The sequence below is a fragment of the Astyanax mexicanus genome, chromosome 1 (genome assembly GCF_023375975.1).
Source record: "Astyanax mexicanus isolate ESR-SI-001 chromosome 1, AstMex3_surface, whole genome shotgun sequence".
Classification (NCBI taxonomy): Eukaryota; Metazoa; Chordata; class Actinopteri; order Characiformes; family Acestrorhamphidae; genus Astyanax; species Astyanax mexicanus.
The window spans coordinates 125,062,510-125,079,823 of record NC_064408.1 but is presented as its reverse complement, the minus strand read 5'-3'; the positions used below and the strand labels follow the sequence as shown (position 1 = coordinate 125,079,823).

The 17,314-nt window shown below is 34.3% G+C and overlaps 1 long non-coding RNA gene across 2 annotated transcripts in view; it reads left to right on the top strand.

Annotated features, from left to right (window-relative positions):
- Window positions 1-17,314, top strand: part of LOC125784801 (uncharacterized) — a 177,119-nt gene that overhangs the window by 79,797 nt on the left and 80,008 nt on the right. The gene's annotated exons all lie outside the window — the stretch shown is intronic.

The following is a 17,314-nucleotide window of genomic DNA, read 5'->3' as shown; positions in this document are numbered from 1 at the left end:
ACTGAGAATCAGGGAAGTTGACAAATTATAGGACTTAAAAATGCAGGACAGTTAAAAATGCAGATTTTTATTCAAGTCACTCTTGAACAAGAGACAGTATCAGAGGCATCTCACCTGGGCTAAAGACAAAAAGGACTGGACAGGGGGCGCTGAGTGGTCCAGCGGTCTAATGCGCTGCCACTATGAGCGGGAGGTCGCAGGTTCGAACCCCCGCTCATGCAGCTTTGCCATCAGCTGTCGGCGCCCAGAGGGAGCAAAATTGGCCCTGCTCCCTCCGGGTGGGTAGATGGCACTCTCTCCCCATCACGCTTAAGGGTGGCGCCGAGCAGCATGAGGCGTCTGTGAGCGGATGAATCGGAACCTAGCCGCTGTGCTTTCCTCCGAGCTTGCTGGCTGCTCAGGCAATGATTCATTAGCAGCAGCTCGAAAAAAGGGGTGACTGACTTCACAAGTGTGTGCTTGTCCGCATCTTCCAAGGGTCTCACGTGCCACTGGTGATGGGGATGCACAAAGGGGTGGGACAATTGGATAACCAAATTGGGAAAAATCAGAAATAAAAAAAAAAAGGACTGGATTCTGCTGAGTGGTCCAAAGTTATGTTTTGCATTTCCTTTGGAAATCAAGGTCCCAGAGTCTAGAGCAGGGGTCACTAATAGTTTTTGTGACTATCTGGGTCCGGGTCCGGACCCAAACGTTGTCCAATCCGGACCCAAACAGATAAACTACAGAGAAGGATTTAATTCTGACCGTGTTAATTTAAAACGGTGGAACGTTTCTTGTATTTATGGTTTAGGTGCTTTACAGCGCAGTAAACTCACAGCCCAATCATGTGTGCTGTAAGATCACCAAACGCTCTCCTCTGCCAATCAGATCTGTGCAGATGCGAGCATGCGGAGCCACACAGGCGAAGCAGGCGGTGAGAAGTGGGAGAATAAAGCGAGAAAAGCTAATACAGATGGTGCGCACCAGAAAAAAACATTAAAATACTACCTTTAAAAAAACATACTGGTAAGAGTGCAAAATATTCCACTTTACTCCACCTGATCAGAACAGGTGCGCTCTCTTTGCTCCCAAAACAACCCTACCTCAAAACTAAGGCAACCCCCAGAGGACAAAAAGCATTGGCAACCCCCCCCATCAGTTTTACCCACAACATAACGTTTGATACAGTAATATCAAATAATATAAAACTGCTACGACTTGTCATTCATGTAATTATCATGACGGGCAGGCGTAAATCTAATATAAATAAAATTAAATAGAATAAATATAACATTTTGAAACAAAGTTAACATACAGATTCACATTAATAGACTTGATAAACATACTAGTATGCGTAATTTGTTTTGTCTTTCAATTGTTGATGACATAAAACACTGACAGAGCTACTAGGCTTCTTCAGTATACAGTATATAATTTTGATTCATAACGCAAGTTAAAAATGGCGACAGTCCAGACCTTGGCCTGGCGAAATATTCTCTAACTGGACCATACTGAATTCTAATTAAATACCCCTGGTCTAGAGGAAGAGTGTAGATACACAGAATCCATGTTGCTTGAGGTCTAGTGTACAGTTTCCACAGTCAGTAATGGTTTGGGTTGCTATATCATCTGGTGATGTTGGTCCATTGTGTTTTCTGAGGTCCAAGGTCAACACAGCTGTCTACCAGGAAGTTTTAGGGCCCTTCATGCTTCCTGCTGATCAACTTTATGCAGATTTTATTTTCCAACAGGACCTGGCACCTGCACACAGTTCCATAGATAACTAGATGGAAGGATGGATGGATGGACCTATTCCCTATCCTGGTACTTAATTGGCCAGCAAACTTGCCTGACCTCTAAAAAAATCTATGGGGTCTTGAGAAGAGGCAGATGCGATATGCCAGACCCAACAATTCAGAAGAGTTGAAGGCCACTATCAGAGAAACCTGGACACTTTTTTGTGTTGGTATTAAGTGATATACTAATTTTCAGAGATACTGAATATGGGGTTTTATTAGTTGTCAGTTATAATTATTAACATTAAAAGAACAAAAAACGTTTGAAGTATATCAGTCTGTGCATAATGCATAATATAGTCTATACATTTTACTTTTTAAAACGTGTTTATTTATTATTGCTAAAACATTTACAACCATTATATACATTTAGATACTCACATAGCCTTTTTGCAGTTGTTCACAGCTGGAAACAGTTTCATATAAGCAATTCTTGATGTGCTGTATTTCCTCAGGTCCAGCTCGTCCAGCACCTCCTCTGAGGTCTGCAGCATGTAGGACAGAGCTAAACACTCCAGAGCGGACAGATCCTTTTTTGAGATTTCGTCTGAATTTATATACTTCTGAATCTCTCTGGGTAAATCCTGGTCATTCATTTCAGTCAGACAGAGGAACAGGTTAATAGATCTGTCAGTAGCAAGATCTTGTTCTGAAATTAAACGTTTGATGTATATGACTGTTTTTTTGATGCTCTCTGAGGTGCTCTCTGTGTGGATCAGGAGTCCCTGTAGGACCTTCTGACTGGAATCCAGAGAGATGCCCAGCAGGAAACGGAGGAAAAGATCCAGATGTCCATTAGGACTCTCTGAGGCTTTGCCCACTGCTCCCTTCAGGAGCTCATGCAGTGGGACATTTTTAGGCAATTCTCTGTTCAGTTGTATAAAATCCCCCAGTTCCTCTGTGTTCTTGCTCAGGTAGCAGTGAAGCACATAGAAAGCAGCCAGGAATTCCTGAAAGCTCAGATGTACAAAGCTGTAGACCTTCCTTTGATAAAGCACACATTCCTCCCTGAAGATCTCAGTGCAGATCCCAGAATACACTGAGGCCTCAGTGAGATCAATACCGCACTCTCTCAGGTCCTCTTCATAGAACATCACATTCCCCTTCATCAACTGATTAAAAGCCAGTTCTGCCAGTTTCAGAAGCATGGCTCTGTTAGATTCCAGTAATTCCACTGGATCCCAGTTGAAGTTCTCCTCATACTTCTCATTCTTCATGTTGGTCTGAGTGATCAGAAAGTGGGAGTACATCTCAGTCAGAGTTTTAGGGATTTCTGTATTAATCTGTTTCATGATTCTCTGAAGCACAGTGGCTGAGATCCAGCAGAAGACGGGAATGTGGCACATGATGTGGAGACTCCTCACTGTCTTAATGTGGGAGATGATTTTCTGGGCTTGGTCTTGGTCACTGATTCTCTTCCTGAAGTACTCCTCCTTCTGTGGGTCATTAAACCCCTGAATTTCTGTAACACGGTTGATACACTGAGGAGGAATCTGATTGGCTGCTGCTGGTCGGGAGGTGATCCAGATGTGAGCAGAGGGCAGCAACTCTCCTTTGAGAAGGTTTGTCATTAACACACCCACTGATGATGTCATGGTGATGTCAGACACTTTCTCACACTGTGAAAAATTCAGTGGAATTCTGCTTTCATCCAGACCATCAAAGATGAACACAACTTTGTGCTCATTGAAAATCCTAGAGTCCAGGTCTTTGATCTCAGGATGAAAAGTGCAGAGAAGTGTGTAAAGACTGTACTGCTCATCTTTAATCAGGTTCAGCTCTCGGAAAGGAAGCATAAACATGAACTCTACATCCTGATTGGCTTTTCCCTCTGCCCAGTCCAGAATGAACTTCTGTACAGAGACTGTTTTTCCAATGCCAGCGATGCCTTTAGTCAGCACAGTTCTAAGCTCTTTTGGTCCTTTATCTTCTTTTCTTTCGTTTTGTCTGATGCCATTAACCATCACAGATGTATTGTTCACTACTTCCATTTCTTCTTCAGGATCTACTACAGGTCTAAAGATGTCTAAGCAGTTGATTGGAGTTTCTTGTAAGTATTTGTTTGAAGTCTTCTCCATCTTAATAATCTCATGTTCTTCATTAACCCCTTCACTCTCTCCCTCTATGATGTAGAGCTGTGTGTAAATCCTGTTCAGGAGGGTTCTGTTCTCTTGTGTTTTGATTCCCTCAAATAAGCTCTCGTACCTGTTCTTCATACAGGTTTTGTGTTTCTGTACGACACTGTGAAGAACATCATCCTCTAGTTGGTAGGAATGTTGCTTTATAGACTCCTCTGTGTGTTGATGAAGAACAGGACATGTTTTAGATCTCTTTCTGCAGGAGGGACAGATGAAATCTCCAGTCCTGCCAGTTTCATCCCAGTATCTGGTGATGCACAGTCTGCAGAAACTGTGTCCACAGGTGATAGAGACTGGATCTGTAAGAAGCTGCTCACACAGTCCACACCTGGACTGATCCTGCAGTAGATTACTCTTTCCCCTGTGAAAAGAGACAAAGTATCAAAGTGCCAGATATAAATAAAAGGGAAATATAAGGGAAGTATTGATTTAACATATGACATAATATTGTAAAAAAGTGTTAAGAAAGACGTTATCAGTTCCATGGCTCTTTACCTTTGCACCCAATAAAATATTCTATTTTTTCTTTTGTTGGTCCATCTCTTCTTCCGTTATGGTATTAAACAGTGAAGTGGAAAATATTTCATCACTTCTGCTCTGTAAAGTGTCTTGTGGTGGAGGTAATTTTATCATGTCTTACCTTTCCAATAATGCATCATTACTGAAGTTAGTAGGCAGTCTCATTGAGTTGTCACTCTTCATAGATACACAGCTGGGTTCTGGAGGTTCTGCTGATTTCTGCAGTCTGAACAAGGAAATAAGCAGATTTGAAGACAATGGCTGTATTCGGAATGGCATACTACTATACTGCGTACTGCATACTGCACTAGTATGTACTGCATACTACACACTGCCCAGTATGTAGTATTCGGTACTGTAACACTTTTGATTGTAGTACCCTACGCGGTCCTGCTGTGACACACCAGTCAGTGCTCTGTAGTGCTCTGAATTCCTCAGAGTGAGTAAACAGAAAGAACATGAAAAATGTCCTACCTTTTCATTATTAAGACTAATGAGATCTGCATACTGTCCAGAACAGCAATTGCTGCTTTTATTTTAGAGTTTAATGTAAGTGCAGTTAACCCAATTCTAACAACCATTTAGCAGCAGCCCCCACAACCCAAGTATGTTCCAGTTAAATATGTTTTCCTATTTATTTTAGTAGATTACTATTTTCATCTATGTAAATACCAACAAGAAGAAAACAGTAGTATGTAGTATGCCATTCCGAATACAGACAATATTTAAAGTTAACACGCTATTTCCAGATCTTTCTAAGAGAATCATTCAACTCTGAGCTGTAATAAACAGAAAGGTATTGAAAATAGAAAGGTTTTAAATAAACAACAGACGTTGTAATTTGCATTTATCATAGACTCTTATCCAAATATATTGGCATCCTTCTAATAACATCAGAAAATACATTGTTGCAGCTATAAATGTGTATTACTTATTTGCATTACAATTACTACAAAAAGAAGAAATTAATAATATGCTATTATTTCACACGTTAGAAATGGACTAACTTTTGTAGAACTGTGTAGCAATCAAGCAATGGTTTTATCTGTGACGAGTAACCTGAAATAAATGAAGAAAGTTGACCTGGGGTGCGTTTCCCGTACAATGACGGAGCCTAGCATTGAACTAACGTGGTACGATGCATCGTTAAACTAACTAACATCTGAAGTACGACCGTTTCCCGAAATCATCGTACTTTGTTGGTACCACAGAAGTCTGAACTATGTTGGTTTGAACCACCGTGGTCTTAAGTGTTTCCAGACGTGTTCGGAAAGACTTTCCCAGCAGAAAACGTGCAAAACTCACAATCTTTAAAATATTATGCCAAAAATATGTTTCTAATGTATCATTTAGGCTATTTATATTGTAATTATCACCAGAACATAACGGACAACAATACTATTAATAAAATAACAATGAACTGCAAGTAAAATGTAGACAATAATTGCTATATATTAATTATTATTTGTAACAGTGTTACTTAAAAAAGCATACACATATTTGCTATTGCAATATTTTTTTTAAATAAAATAATCACCATTCTGAATGAGTCTTATTAAAATGAGACCTGAGAAATGTGTGTTACTCAGTGGTTCAGCAGAGAGCCTACGACGGTGCAGCGCGCGGTGTTCTGTCGAATTGTGCAACCCATCGAGATGTGCTTCTCAACACCAGCATGGAAACATTTTTTATTTATTTATTGTTTTTTTATGGTAATTCTGTTCTTTTTGGGTGCATTAAACAACCAGAAACCCCTTGCCATTATTTCTGAGTATTACAAATGCGTAAATGACAGCTGATGATAATGAAAGTAATAATAAGTTAGCAATAAAAAATAAGGTTTATAATCACCCCTAATAACCCTAAACTGTCTCCTGATATTTTGATTCAGGCTTTCCAAATATTCTACCGAAAGCATGTTTAAATATGGGGCTTTTTCTAACAATTTTATATTTAAAAATTAAATATGCACTAGGGTAGTACGGTTTGACAGGGTAGCAAAACTCGACAGAACACCGGATGGAAGCCTAGTTCGAATCCCAGTCGTGGTTTTATTCTCTTAATGTTTTTTTTTCATAATGGCAATTAATGTTATTATTTTTTACATATATATTAATGTAGCCTACATATTTCTACGTGTTTCCTGTAATATATTATTTAACAAATACTAATTGATAACATTTGTATAGGCCTAGAAACACACGTTGTATTGCTAAATAATACATTTTCTTTATTCACACTCTGTCTGGCCCTGTATAATTTTAATATAATATAAATAATATAATATATATATATAATATAATATAAAATAATTATTAACGATTTCATAAATGTTCACAGCACAAGTTATCTTTACTCAAGAGATGCCTGCTTGAATAATTGACATACATCTTTCCAAGACTCTAAAATACATTTTAGCTAAAGAGCATTTCAGTGCACTCTTTTCACTACACTGAATTCATGTTTGCCAAATAAAGCTAAATGTTAAAGACATACATTAAAAACGGACTGAATTTTATTATTTTACCTGGGCGCACATGGGTAAAAGTGAAGTGGCTCAATTAATGTAATTAACACAAACATAAAAAAAATAGGTACACTTGACATCTTAAATCCTCGTGCAGCAATATTAATGTGATTTATCAGCTTTCTGAGTCCTACCGTCCATCGTCTGCACTAATCACCAGGAACTAAGCTCCTAACGACAGGTCTAGAGCTGTAGTTGGAACGACGCAGCTGAACCACGGTAGTTGCGAACATTCGCTGGAATGTTTTGGGAAACACCTGAGTAGCTTAACTAAGGTTCGCACTATGCAAGTTACTAATGTGGTTACCTCCATAGTTCCAACCACGCTTTTGGGAAACACCTGCGTCGCAGCTGCATCGTCCAGACTATGTAAGTTGCTAACGTAGTTAGCAACTACGCTTTTGGGAAACGTACCCCTGGTCGTGATTTTTGTGTACTACACTAAGCATGAAGAACAGAAAGAAGAACAGAGAAAAGCCAGAGTATCTGAGAACATTAACTGTGGAACGGTTATCAATATTAAAGCTATAAGTAATTTCCAGAGATTTTAGTGTTGGTTTGCATATTGTACACAATTTCAGTAAGAGATCTACCAACCACAGCACTGTAGCTAACCTTCCTGAATCAAAAAGTACAGCCCTTTAATGTGTATTAATGATAGAGCACAAAGCACACTAAAATAAATAGTTCGTCTCTTTTCTTCAAGAAGAGATATTTATTAATTACAGTTTCCTTCCCTGAATAATACATTTGTTTAAAAAACTGGCACCCTGTTGTAGTGAAGCCAAGTTAGAGAATTGAACACATTTTAACAATTTTACTGTGTGCAGTGATGTACCGTGATTCAGAGCTTCTTCCTCCACTGCTGAAGTTCTTCATAGGCTCACCGCTGGACTCTGCTCTCTTCACCCTGAAAACAGTTAATTTATAAGCAATGTGCTGAGAAAGTATTTCCTTTGATAAAACCATCTGGATAGCACTTTTTATATATTTGTTTTCACAAAGAAGCTGTAGATTGGTGATCATGAGCAATTAGAGGAACGGAGACTCAAACAAGCAAAGTAAACACATAAATTGAATTTTCTTTTGCTTTGTATCCTTTATTTATTTGAAGCTATAATACAGACAATTATTGTTTTTGTTTAAGAAACCACCCCCTCTACAAAATATCTGAGATGGGACTTATTGTATTGCCTCTGCCACTGGGTGGAGATGAGATAATCATAGAGATATTTAGATTACCAGAAGTTAGTTTAACACTTTCTTCAATAAGATATATTGTCTTAAAATGTGCCCTAGCACATTTTGACTAAAGACACAAAAACCTTTTAGTGTAGACAATGACATTTAGACATGCTTTGTTGGTCTGATGTTCAAAAATGGCTTTTTCTGAAGAGCAAGACAAAATATATTTAGGTTATTTTGATAAAAAAATTTCACAAGTACTGGAAACTAGGACTGAACTATGTGGCAATAATCTATATAAATACATATTTCTTATTTTCAGTCAATATGGTACAATTTCAACATCAATATGAACAGTATTAAAGCCCTTAGTGTAAATAATGATGAACTGATAGAACTGGGTGATATGTGAAAACAATATTTTCAATACATTAAAAACATTTATCACAATACAATAAAAATCCAGTATATTGTTCAGTTCTACTAGAAACCTGTGTAAAATCCAGTATTCTGTGTTCAATATTCAGCCTTTGAACTAATATTACACTTTTTTATTTTTTGACCATACGTTCCTACTAACTATTGATGCACTCCTGAAGTTACTCACTTTGGATCAGAGGGTTCTCCTCCATCAGTGGAGTTATGAGGCTCCATCATGGAGGCGCTTCAGTGGACATGCAGATCCCTGTGGACAGTTTAAGAACCATTAACATATGATCAGGTTTAAATAACATTATTAAAAAATGAAAATAATGCAAGTGTTGTAAGACTTTTTCTGACAATTAAGACATGCATTTTGATTTTTTATAAAGCATAATAAATAATAAATAATATTTATTTAAATAATCTAATTGCCCCAAGGTCCGTTTGCACCCCCTGCTGGTAAAAACACGCTACTACATATGACCACACCTTTCACAGAAATGGCGTTTTTACCCTGTTTAAATAAATATATTTCCTTTTTTACTATAAGTTTATTTTGGAGCATGTACTTTTATACCTTTATCAGCGAAACAAAAATATTTTTTTATTTATTTTGATTTTCTTATTAAAATTGTTGTATTTTTCCTTTATTTTTTACTTACTTAATACTAAATACTCTTATTGTACATGTATTTTTAATGTGACGTTCCACTGCCACATCAAACCACACCGGATAATGTTGTTTGAGAGGGTAAAATAAAATTGTCATGCTGCTCATTTTAATTATGATCTACTTTTACACCAATCGTAACTGATGGCAACTTTTGTAGCAGCTACAAGAGGTGTGCCGCGTCGCATCGAATGCAATAATATCGTCAACATTTTGTAATATGGTGAACGATATTATACCCTGAAACCCCTAATTATCACATCAGGGTATTACTTTGTTGCTGTTTTTAGCAAAAGAAAAATTCACACTGTTTTTATTTCCCATTTTATATCTACTAGAGACTTTATTCTAGATTATATCTGTCCAGTATCATTTATTTTAATCCTGGATATATGGAGATATTTGGGGTGCATTATTATTAGTATCATATAATAAAATTTAATTTTCATTTTGTTGCAGTAGTGTATTCTTGAAATATTTTTTTTAAATTCAGTGTTTTGTCAAAACGCCAAGAATATCGTTATCGCAAAAATACTAGAAATATTGTGATATTTTATATTTCATATCGCCCACCCCTAGCAGCTACAAAATTACAATACTGTCATTTTTAATATCTGGTATAAAATAGTTTTGAATATAATGATATTAACAATATATTGCCCAGCCCAAAATTACACATGCTGACAAATATTAAAATGATTTTAATAAACAAATATCACTATATGTTTATATTTTAGTTTTTTTCGGCATGTTTACATACCGACATTGTTCTGTATCTGCCCTGATTTAGGCCTGATCTAGACCTGTTTTAGTTCTTTACTTTGTGATTTTTTTCTAAAACAACAGTTCTGTATCTGACAAATACTTCCTTCATGTTCTTGTGCTGTGTTCTCTAGGAGATGTTTAACTATAATTACCCTACAGGTTGGATTTTCTACTCAAAATATTAGAAAAGCTTTCTGTTCAACCCAGAATTCAGAATCACACTACTACCAACATCCTCTATCAGCAGTAGTAAAAGCAGAAGTTAAGGTGGATTGGAAAACACTGATAGAATTATAGATCATTTACTAATTTGTTACTATTTTTTTTTCTAGCAGGCTTTAGTAACTTTAAGAACATAATTTATAGCACGTTTTGATCTTTTTTTTTAATCAGTGTCAGGTTTATATAAATTGATATCAGATAATTTAAATAAGTGTCTAGTCAGTCGTACACACAGTACTGTCCAAATTCTACCTGTGGACATGTTTCCATCTTGTGTAACTAACGTGCCCATCTGGGACAATGCTTACAATGCTAATCTGGGTCAATGCTAACAAGGCTAATTTAGGTAGTTAAACTGTTGACATATTTTAATCAGATTCGCCATAAAACACCTATAAATGATACTCAAATCAAACTCAGATGTGCTTAGATAACTGGTGTTTTTTTTTAATTGTATGAAATATTGAGCCATTATATGATTTTTTTACATTCTCCACTTGGGTATAGTGTTTGGCCTAGTTCTGAAATCCGACAGGTAAATAAACTTTAAATTAAATTAGTTTAAATTACAGATCAGTATTCTACATTCTTCACATTTCTGAACTTACCCAGTGAGAATAAACCGCTGTAGAATCGTGTTGGTTGAATTTAGTTTGGTTTCTCCTAAACTGCGTCACTCTTTCTTTAATCTTCTGTAATGGAGGATCAACTTACTTTCGTTTTCTCTCTCTTCCTCACCTGCTCAGGTATCTCTGTCCCACCCCATCTGTCTCTTAGAGCCAATAGACAGTGAGTGGGCGGAGCCTCTGTCAGGTTTTCGCTGCAGCCAGCCAATTAAACCTCACAATGTTATGTAATGTTTGAATATTCATGAATCTGTAAAGACACAGGCAGGAAAGGTGAAACATGACCTGCAGAGCAGGCTGGTGATTGGCTGGGTAACAGTCAGAGTTTGGGGGCGGATGTTTCTGCTGTGGGATGAATGAGGTTGTGGGTGGATTTTTGTAGCTGGTAAATGTACTGTATTTTATCACTGTAGTACAATATAATGTTTTTTTTTTCTAAAATCTAGTTACTTTTAACTCCCTCTTTTATTATACCAGCAAAATATTAACAAAAGAATTTAGTTGATTGTGCCAAAAAGTTTGTCCGTTTCAGCATAAATACACTTTGTGTACAGAAAGTTAAAAGCTAAAGTTAATTACTGCAGTGTTCAAATACTGATCTGTAAGTAGTTAATTACGATCATCTGCGTGTCCACAAAAAAATAGATATCATGTGTTTTAGGAATATTTCAACCACCAAATGTGTTTTTGCGTAACTTTATATTTTCTTAAATAGAGTATGACTTGGATTCTTTTTGCTTTTTTTGTTAACCACAAAATTTGTTATATATTTTGTAATGTCCAATGCTTTAACTGCAAAACAATATTTGTGCATATTAGGTCTATATAGTCCCTGCAGGAGGAAAAATACATAATCGACTCCCTAAAGGCATTTTTGGTATGTGAAATACTTTACAATACAGTACAGTACAGTAAGCAATACAATAAGAATAGATATGAAATCAAATAGTGGCACACTAAGTTTGGTCCACTGTAAAAAGAACTGACATAAAAATCAAATATATATTTTAATATTTTATATTTAAATTTAAATTTGATATTTTTTTATATTTTTTGAAACACAGGCAGTGGGCAACACTAAAAAAAAGTAATTGTTAAATTAAATTACAGGTTTTTTTTTATAATTGGCATTTGGCTATTATTCAGGTAAACTAATGATTATTTAGGTCGTCAACTAACCTCATGATTATTTTTTCAAATAGTCAATTAGTCATCAATTATTTCTGCCAGGCCATTTATATCTGAAATAACAGTAGCATGAGAATATTATTGAGATTAAATTAGATTAATAATAATTATTATTATTATCATTATTATTATAAGATTAAATATTATTATTGTTATTATAATAAAAAGAGCAATCATAATAACAATAATAATAATAATAATTATTATTGTTGTTGTTAATAATAATAACAATAACAACAACAACAATTATTATTATTATTATTATTATTATTATTATTATTATTATGTGCAGTTGACCAATTTTAACATAATTTTACTGTAATAAAATCTTTACCTTATTAGTTATGAAGTGGTCTGTAAAGAACTTTAAGCTGCACTTATGTATGAATGGTGTTCTACCAAAATATATATAATAATTATTATAATTATTTAAATTATACTAGATTAATATTTTACAGCTTTATTTGCACAAGTCATGCTCTTAAAATATAGAAATACAATTCAAACAGATAAACTTTAAGGTAGTAAACTATTTTCTTACATCTTTGTGTACTTGTGAGTATCTGTATATAAGCTGCAGGAACTCTTACATTTTCCTTTAGGGTTTTTATTTAAACATTATTTTATTTTAATAATATAATCAGCCGTAGCTGAAAACCTACATGTATGCTGTCCACCTGAGTGTACATTTTGAAAATCTATTGCATTTAAAATAGTTACGTTTTTATAAAAAATAATACAATTTATAAAAATAGTTTTTAAAAGCCTGAAAGGGTTATTTAAATAGTTTGGGTAAATAAATCCTGAATTAATTCTCTATAAATCATAATAATACTGGATAACTACAGACTCACTGAGTTTCATACCACAGTCATACCTGAGGTAAAAGAAAGTAATATAAACAAATATCCCTTTAAAACACCTTTAAAATCAGGTCTAACGTGTGAATACAGTGTAAAACTGTGTTTATAAAGCCACAGGTGTAAATGTAATGAATGATACACTGATATATTGCAGTTACCAGTTTGGCAGAACGTGTTAAATCTGCATTAAATTAGCAAGTTAGCTTTAAATGTATGTTTTATTCTATTTTATTCTACTTTTATTTTAAGTCATGAGGAAAAATAATGAAATCCTGAAATTAGCACATTTTATTTCTTATTTTATTCAATTTCATATTTTATTTGATTTTATTCTACTTTTAGTTTATGCCTGAGGTAAAATAATGAAATCCTGGTATGAGCACGTAATATTTTTATTTGATTAAATTTTTACATTTTATTTTATTCTACTTTTATTTAAAGTCAGAACAGGTAAAATAATAAAATCCTGGAATTAGCACATTATATGATTTATTTTATTCAATTTTATATTTTGTTTGATTTTATTCTATTTTTCTTTTAACTTTTGCCTGAGGTAAAAGAATAGGCTAAAATCCTGGAATTAGCACATTATATTTCTTTTTTTCAATTTAAAATTTTGTTTGATTTTACTATACCTTAATTTTAGGCAGGCCTAAGATAAAAGACCGAAATCCTGGAATTAGCATAGTCATACCTGAGGTAAAATAAAGTAATATAAACAAATATCCCTTTAAAACACCTTTAAAATCAGGTGTAAAGTGTGAATACAGTGTAAAACTGTGTTTATAAAGCCACAGGTGTAAATCTAATGAATGATACACTGATATATTGCGGTTACCAGTTTAACAGAAAGTGTTAAATCTGATATTAAATTAGCATGTTAGCTAGCTGAATTCACCAGCTCAGTTTTTCACTATTTTACACTTTTTACCTTAATTTGTGAGGAAAAATGTACCAGATAATCCTGTACTGAACTGATTATCGGTATATTTAGCAGGAAAAATCGAGTTAAATGAAATTAGCCCGTAGTTAACTTACTTTTTCAGCCTGTGGAGTTTCAGCCTCAGACTCTTCCCGAGCAAAGAGGTAAAGAGGAAAAAAGGAGGGAAACGGAGTCACGGAGGAGAGAGCCTACACACACACAAGAGAGCAAGTTCATCCACCCAGCCGCTTTAATACCACACACACACACACACACACACACAAACACACACACACACACACACACACACACACACACACACACACACACACACACACACACACACACACACTAACACACACACACACTCACACTAACACACACACACACACACACACCTCTATATGTAAAAATGTGTAGTTCTTTGCTATCCGTGAATTATTTTATTTAATTACACTTTTAATTTAAGTCATTACTGAGGTAAAAGAAAAGAAATCCTGATATGAGCACCTTATGTTTTTGTATGTTATATAAATCTTTATATTTTATTTTATTTTACTTTTATTTTAAGTCATCACTGAGGTAACAGAACGAAATTTTGATATGAGCACATTATATATTTTTGTAAATTTAATTTTATATTTTATTCTACTTTAATTTAAAGTCACGATTCAGATAAAAGAACGAAATACAGGTATTAGCACATTATATTTCTTATTTTATTTCGTTTTATATTTTATCTGATTTAATGTTAACTTTACTTTAAGTCATTATTAATCACATTCTGGTATGAGCACATTATATTTCTTATTTCATTCAATTTGATATTTTATTTACTTTAATTCTTCTTTTATTTTGTCATGACTTAGGTAAAAATGAAAAACTCACATGAGCACATTATATTCTTATTTATTATATTATATATTTGATTTGATTTTATTCTACTTTTATTTTATGTTATTCCTTATGTAAAATAATTAAACCCTGGTATTAGCACATTACATTTCTTATTTTATTAAATTGAATACTTTTATTTTAAGTTCTGTCTAAGGTATATAAAAAAAATAATTCTGGTATGAACACAGTACATTTCTTATTTCATTCAAAATTATATTTTATTTGATTTTACTCTATTTCTATTTTAAGTAATGCTTAAGGTAATATCTTAATAATTTAATTGCATTTTATATTTTATTTGTTTTTATTCTAGTTTTGTTTTAAGTTGTGCCTGAGATAAAGGGATGATAGTATGCAAAAAAAAAAACACTAAGCTAAACACCTCAAAACACATTTAAAAATTGTGTGCAACTTAAATATGATAAAAACCTGTTTTCTATATAAAATATATTTACTATATACTGCTATGCGCATGTTATAATTCTAATTTTATATTTTATTTGATTTTATCCTATTTTTGTTTTATTTATATATTTTACTATATAAATAGTAGTCACGGAGTCACGGAGGAGAGAGGGCAAGTTCATTAACCCAGCTGCTTTAAAACCACACACACACACACACACACACACACACACACACAGACACACACACACCTCTCTATATAAATATGTGTAGTTCTTTGTAATCAGTGAATTATTTTAGCTAAAAAGTACATGTATTATATATTTTTGTATAAATATGTATAAATACATACAAATAAGTATAATATATTTATATAAAAATATTTTTATACACATTCCCCCATTTTGTTTTACTTAATATAATCCACAAGTAGCTATAAAATACTAAAATAAAACCACCAAAAGAACCCATGGTGCTGTTTTTTTGTGTCCCATACCCTAAAAGCTGTGTAAAGTTCTCTACAGAACTCTGTCTGTCGTTCACTTTAACTCATGAAGTTCCTTAGTGACATATACTGAACATCCTCAGAGCATCATTACAGGACAGTGTGGGAATCTGTATTTATTTATCTCACCTTATTTACAGAATATAGGAGTGTTGGGTTTGTTCTGGAGATAAATCTAAACTAGGTCCTTTTAAACGTGTATTATTTGCTTTTACAGCACTGTTACATCCATTTAACCATTTAAATGCATACATTAAAGTTTTACACTCCAAATAACTATTTCTTATTTTATGTCACATCTTAAATTTACTAAATATTTGGCCAGTGACCCCCTAGCAGTACCACTACAGTCCAGTAGAGGTCAGTAGCACAGTTTTTAAACCAATGGTTTTTAACGAAGAATTTGCCATTACATTAGGACCTGGTTCTTACTTATTTTTAGATTTGTTGAGTGTTTTGTGGTCAGAAACGTAAAATTGTTCGTCCTTCTGTTGCAGAACTTCAGCAGACTGAGTAACTTGGTTCGTCTGAAGGCCTGTTTGTTCACCATGTCCACTTTCTCCAACCTATGAAAATGCCAGGTGTGGGTTATATAGAGGGGTATAAATCTCCCAGTGTTGAGCTGTGGAGCAGTGGAACTGAGTTCTCTAGAATGATAGAGCTCTATCCAATACTTGCATAGGATGAGTTGGTTGGGGAGATGGAATATATATTATTGTATTAGTTACAAATGAAACTGCATCATCCCAACCTGTGTCCATCATTACCAGCCAGGGCACATGAACACAAGAGGGTTCACATGTGTTTATACTTCTTATCCAACTACAATCAAATTCACTTTATCCTAATGAAGAGATTTATCTGAAAAGTGGTTTAATTTAATGATGAGAAGCCGGAATGTAAAGAAGCTGAAATTAAATAGGATTAACGAAGCTATTTTAAAATGTCAGGAGTAGAAAGTTCAGATAACTGTGTGAAAATCTAAGGAGTAGAAGTAAAAAAATCATCTGAAAAATAATTCATACAGTTAAGTATAGACAACCAACATTTCTACTTAAGTAACGTAATGAAGTTGGAGCTGATACTGTATTTTAAAATCAGTTCAAACATTAAAAGAGACAGTTCTCCACTTTATCTCTGTTTTTTAGGCATTGGTAGAACGAACCCAATCACTATTCCTCAACTGCAGTACAAACTCCTGTATATCAGAAACCCAGACAGAGAAAGTAATAATGCTTCATACCGGTCAGTGTGAGCAGAATCAGAACCTGAAGGTGCAGCGTTCCCATTCTTCTTCTGGAGCTTGAATCTCTTCTCAACAGCTACTGAAGGTTCTGTGACTGGGTAGTTCTGTATAACTGTGAAGACTAAACAATTAAACAATCTGGTCCCAGGACTGCATGTTTGTACATGTAAAAGCAAAACTCTAAACCCAGAAATCAACACTGTGTCTTCATCTTCAGACCATCAGACAGAAGGACTGATAGCAGGAACTAGCATGAGACTTCATACTTTCAAATTAACCACACCTGTTTTCTTTAAAGCAGCTAAAAGATACACAGATATACAGAGACAAAATATATGACATACACTGCCAATCAGTGTCACTGCAGTGCTGAGAATAAGGAACCAAAACCCAAATAATAATAGCTGCTCTGTGGTGGTCTATCCTGTGGGTTTC